This window comes from Apium graveolens, chromosome 7 (genome assembly GCF_009905375.1).
Source record: "Apium graveolens cultivar Ventura chromosome 7, ASM990537v1, whole genome shotgun sequence".
Lineage (NCBI taxonomy): Eukaryota > Viridiplantae > Streptophyta > Magnoliopsida > Apiales > Apiaceae > Apium > Apium graveolens.
In genome coordinates, this window is record NC_133653.1 from 62494842 (window position 1) to 62500722 (window position 5881).

A 5881-nucleotide genomic window follows, 5' to 3' on the forward strand; every position below is an offset into this window, starting at 1 on the left:
TGCAAACTCTCCACCCCGTGACTGTTCGTGTAGGAATAAGCTCATTCTTCTCATTTGCTACCACAGTGATACCACCTTTCTTTGGCACACACTGAACTGGACTCACCCATGAACTGTGAGAAATAGGAAAGATGATCCCTGCATCTAGCCACTTGAGGATTTCCTTCTTCACAGCCTCTTTCATGATCGGATTTAGCCTTCTCTATTGCTCAACAGTAGGCTTTCTTCCTTCCTTTAGCAGAATTTTGTGCATACAATAAGAATGGATGATTCCTTTGATATCTGCTATAGTCCAACCAATTTCCGATTTGAACTCTCTAAGAATTCTCAAAAGCTTCTCCTCATCGGTACCTGAAATGCCAGATGCAATAATAACAGGCAAAACAGATGCATCACCTAAAAATGCATACCTCAAATATTCAGGTAAAGGTTAAAGCTCAAGAGTAGGAGCTTCCTCAATATATGGCTTGAGGCGTTTCGAAGAACTTTTCAACTCCTCCAATCCAAGAGATTCAAAAGGCATATCCATCTTTCGCTTCCAGGGAGAAGCATTCAAATATTGCAAGTGCTCATCACCCTCATCATCTTCGTTATCAGAATTCCCCATTAAGGCCTTCTCTAAGGCATCAGACCTTAGCAAACGATCGAATTCAGAATTAACCACAATATCGACCATTTCTACCTTAAAATACTCCTCATTATCTGTAGGTAATTTCATGGCATTGAACACATTAAAAGTCACATCCAGATTCATCACTCGCATGGTTAGCTCACCTTTCTGCACATTTATCAAGGTTCGGTCAGTAGCCAAGAAAGGTCTTCCCAAGATTATGAGAATTTTCTTATCCTGCTCGAAATCAAGAATTACAAAATCAGTAGGGAAAATGAGTTTATCCACCTTGAACAAAACCTCCTCCACAATACCTCTCGGATATGTAATCGAATGATCAGCCAACTGTAAAGTCATGTATGTAGGCTTTGGATCAGGCAAGTCCAACTTTCGGAAGATTGACAAGGGCATCAGATTGATGTTATCTCCCAAGTCACATAGGCACTTATCAAATGACACCTTTCTAATGGTGCAAGGAATAGTGAAGCTTCCAAGATCTTTAAGCTTCATATGCAATTTCTGTTGCAGCACAACACTGCATTCCTCCATGAGAGCAATAGTATCTAAGTCATCAAACTTCACCTTCCTAGAGAAAATACCTTTCATAAACTTCGCGTAACTAGGCATTTGCTCAAGAGCTTCAGTGAAAGGTATGTTGATGTGAAGTTTCTGGAACACCTCCAGAAACTTCGCAAACTGCTTAACCAGTTTCTTCTTCTGCAGCCTCTTAGGAAAAGGAGGTGGATGATAGATCGATTTCTCCCCTATATTACCCTCAGGAGGAGTGTGCTCAACAGTAGTCTTCCTTGGTTCCATTTTGGCTTCCTTCTACACCTCTTCTTCATCAGTCTCCACTTCAGAATCTGGAGTCTTAGCTTCTTCAGGATTCCCAACCTTACCAGAATTCAATGTGATTGCTTTAACATGCTCCTGAGCTTCCTTCTTGCCTTGTACTTCAGTATCACTCGGAAGCGTGCCAGGTTGACGGTTAGTAATGCATTAGTAATTTGCCCAATCTGATTCTCCAAGGTCTTGATAGAGACAACTTGGCTCTTGCACATGAGTCTTAACTCCTCCAATTCAGATTTTTCATTAGCTTGAGGTAACTGCTGAAGTTGAAGTTATTGCTTCGGGGCATATTGCGGTTGCTGAAAACCAGAAGGGTTATACTGCTTTGTCGTATATGGCTGATAAGATTGTTGCACCGCATTCTGATTGTTGCTCCAGCTGAAGTTAGGATAATTGCGGTTATTTGGATGATAAGTGGCTGGAGCTTGTTGTTGTGATCTTTGAAAGTTGATCACAAATTGAGCTGATTCGCTTAAAATAGCACACTGCCTAGTTTCATGTGCCCCCGCACAAAGCTCACACACACTAGTGATCTGATTAACTCCATAATTAGTCAAAGTGTCCACCTTCATCGTCAAAGTCTTAAGTTGGGTAGCTATAGCAGTTGCTGCATCCAACTCCAGAATTCCTGCTACTTTCCCCTGAGTTAGTCTCTGGGAAGGATTCTGTTATTCATTAGCAGCCATCAGTTCAATCAATTCATAGGCTTCATCGCAGCTCTTAGCCCACAAGGCTCCTCCTGATGCTGCATCGAGCAAGGGTCTAGAAGTAGCACCCAATCCATTGTAGAAACAGTTTATAATCATCAAATCAGGCATGCCATGGTGTGGGCACTTCCTTAGCATCTCCTTATATCGATCCCAAACCTCACACAGAGATTCTCCAGTTTACTGAGCAAACTGAGTAAGAGCATTCCTGATTGCAGCAGTCTTCGCCATAGGAAAGAATTTAGTGAGAAACTTTTGAGCCAGATCTTCCCAGGTGGTGATAGACCCTGGTGGTAGAGAATGTAACCAGCACTTTGCTTTATCCCTCAAAGAGAATGCGAATAGTCGCAGCTTGATAGCATCTTCAGTCACACCATTGAACTTGAAAGTATCGCAGATCTCGATGAAATCCCTGATGTGCATGTTGGGGTCTTCAGTAGGAGAAACCCCAAACTGAACTGAGTTCTGTATCATCTGAATCGTGCTTGACTTGATCTCAAAAGTGTTAGCCGAGATGGCTGGTTTGATGATGCTCGACTGAATGTCATTGATCTTAGGTCGAGAGTAGTCCATCAAGGCCTTAAGATTTTCTGCTTGATCTCCCATCGCTACTATAATTGGTTCCTCAACTTTCTCTTCTTCTTCTAGCTTCTCTTGTTCTTCAAAAACTTCCCTTCGAACCACTACAACTTCTTCCTCGGCTTTATCCAAAGTTCTCTTACGAGACCGTGAACGCGTATGCATATACGCTCGCTAGAGTACCTAAAATAAGACCAGAAAATAGATAAGTAACAATGTCCTAGTCAATGGGATTTAACTACCACTTATGACAAACACATAAACTAAAAATTAACACTGCAGTCCCCGGCAGCGGCGCCAAAAACTTGTTAGGGCTAAACACGCGCTAATAATTCACGCAAGTATACGCGTTCGCAAGTAATATAAAATTGTTTCTAGTTCGTTCTCACAGAGGATGCCTGGGTTAACTTTGTAATTTATGCACTTATGCACCGATGATATTGTTATTATCCAATGTTTAGATGATAACAATTTGGGTTTGATTAGAACTACGAAATTAAACTAACAATTATAACTAAGAGAGTTAAAGAGGTTTGTATATTATATGAGACAAACATGGGATTCTAACTTTATTAAATACTTCATTCAATAGCCTTATTGTTCATAACCTTAGCATGCAATGGTGATGACACTAATCAGATAACACGAAACTAATAAACGCCAACTTTCGTTGCACGAATAACATACTACCAGACATCCACAAAAGAGATAGAAGCTATATAGACATCAATTATATTGAGACCCTATATGTCTATAAAATTTGACAACATAAAGGTTTGAAGCACAAGTTATCTATCATGATTACACATGGTAAGTAAGATGGTTAAAATTACCTACAAATCATGCATAACAATAGCACATGAACCTATGCTAGCATGACAAGTTCTAAATCCTTAAATTCACTATCGCTTCATTAAAGATTAACACGCTATCTTATAAGTTCACGAGTCTTATAAGATAAATAAGCACAACCAATACTAGGTTATCATACAATCACCACACACCAAGGTATCGAATAATTTAACTAAAGAAATCCATAAATAAATCTGCTAGAACCCCATGATAACGATTAGCCCATAATCGGACTCATCATCAACGTGAGTTCTGATAAAAGCATGGTATAATAAACGTAGTCTTTATACTGAATAAATAATGAAACCAAGTACGAAATAAGAGTAAGGTTCATAAATAAGAAAACTAGCATCCAACTTACAACTTTGAACAAAGATTCACAAGTAAAAACAAGATCTTCTTCCTCTTTGTTGAATTGTGCTAAAACGATCTTCTTATGGCTCTCCTTATGCTCTGGTACGTTTCTCTCTTGAAAACATCCTTTATTTGAATTTATATAGCAGCCCCATACAAGATAGAAGTTCTCCAATCGTACTTAGAATAGAATCAGGATTTTGCAATCCTGACCCGGCGCGGCCGCGCGCTTGAGCAGCGCGGGCGCGCTGCCTCTCTAAAAACCTGGTACGACCACGCCCTTGACCAGCACGGGCGCGCCGTACTTCTGGAAAAAAAACATCTGATTTCTTCTTTTCCTTGCTGCTTCGAGACGGCTTTCCACAAGCTTTTATTCCAACACCACCTTAACACTAAATTAGCATCAAAACAATGCTAATTCACCTGATTACCTAGATAATGCCTGAAATGCAAAAACACTAGAAAACACATTAAAACACTTAAAAACTTGAGTACAAATACATCAATTCAAAGCTTAATAGAGCATTATAAAGTGTCATAAATGCCACTCAACAGGCACCCTTACCAACATGATATAAGAATATCACTCATGACTTGCACTTTTATGAAAATTCTGATCCGGTGAAGTTTTTGAGAAGGTTCAAGATCGAGATAGATATATACCAGGTGCAAGATTTGGCAAGATGTAGGTTATTGGTGGAAACTTTTAGATATATACCAGGTGCAAGATTTGGCAAGATGTAGGTTATTGGTGGAAACTTTTAAAGAAAATGCTCAACATTGGTTCCAAAAGTTGGGACTTGAGATGATTTCGTCATGGGAACAAATGAAAGTGATGTTCCTAACTCAATTCCAATATGCGGTGCAGTACACCCCATCAGTGATGGTCCTAGAGAATGTAAGACAAAAAGAAGGGGAAACTTTACAAGAGTATTTTAAGAGATTCAACGCTGAAGTATCGGGCGTAAGAGGTGCCGCTGCCGAAACATTGAAGAATTTCTTGATTGCTGGTATAGGCAAATTTGTTTGGAAACACATTCAAGGAAAGAGTCCTAACACCCTTGGAGAATTCTACGAGCAAGTAGAGTCCTTTAAGTTTGTTGAAGAATCACTAAGTGACAACAAGAAAGTGGAGTCTCATGAAGCTGTAAAAGTGAAGAACGGGAAAAGAAAAGATAGATATCCTATTCCAAACTACCAGAGGGAGCACAAAGTACATCAAGTCAAAGGAAGGAATGTAGTCCTCTGAATAACTATGAAAAATACTCCACCGCTTACACCCTTTGGCGGAGTCCATCGAACATATTTATGAAGTTAACAAGGGAAAAGGCATCTTTCGGAGACCAGCTCCTTTAACCACATGACAAACCAAAGATAAGAAAAAGTATTGTGAGTACCTCATTGTGTTAAGGGAAGAAAGGGAGAAAGCCGATGATGTTAAGTTTTTCAAGTCAGGAAGCATTCCCTCTATCTTTTGAGGACCTCATTGTGTAGGAGACACAAATGGAGCGGTGAATCAATATGCTAGAGAAGCATGAGGACCTATACTTATTGACATTAATCATATTGAAGAGAGACCTCCAAAGATGTTCTAAGGAAAAAAAAGACATCACTTTCATAGAGGAAGACTCCAAATGGGTTCATCATCCTCACATTGATACTTTAGTTGTGACTGTATGTCTTGGAGCAATGAATGTCTATCATGTGTTCATCGATAACGGAATCTTAGTTAATATCCTTTACTATGATGTTGACAAGAAGATGGGTTTTCTCAAAAAAGATATAGAATACAATAATATATACATCTATGGATTTGGCGGAGAAGCGGTGAAACTTAAAGGGATGGTGAGACTCCATATCACCATTGGAGAAGACACTCTCTTGAGAAAATATATCATCCAGTTCATGGTGGTGGTTATGAGTCATCTCA

At 39.5% G+C, this 5881-nt stretch overlaps 1 non-coding gene across 1 annotated transcript; it reads left to right on the forward strand.

Moving 5' to 3' along the window:
• Window positions 1–2275: 2275 nt before the first annotated feature.
• Window positions 2276–2382, forward strand: LOC141676281 (small nucleolar RNA R71). Its single transcript, XR_012556879.1, has one exon. It is a non-coding gene; the product is annotated as a small nucleolar RNA R71 (small nucleolar RNA).
• Window positions 2383–5881: the final 3499 nt, after the last annotated feature.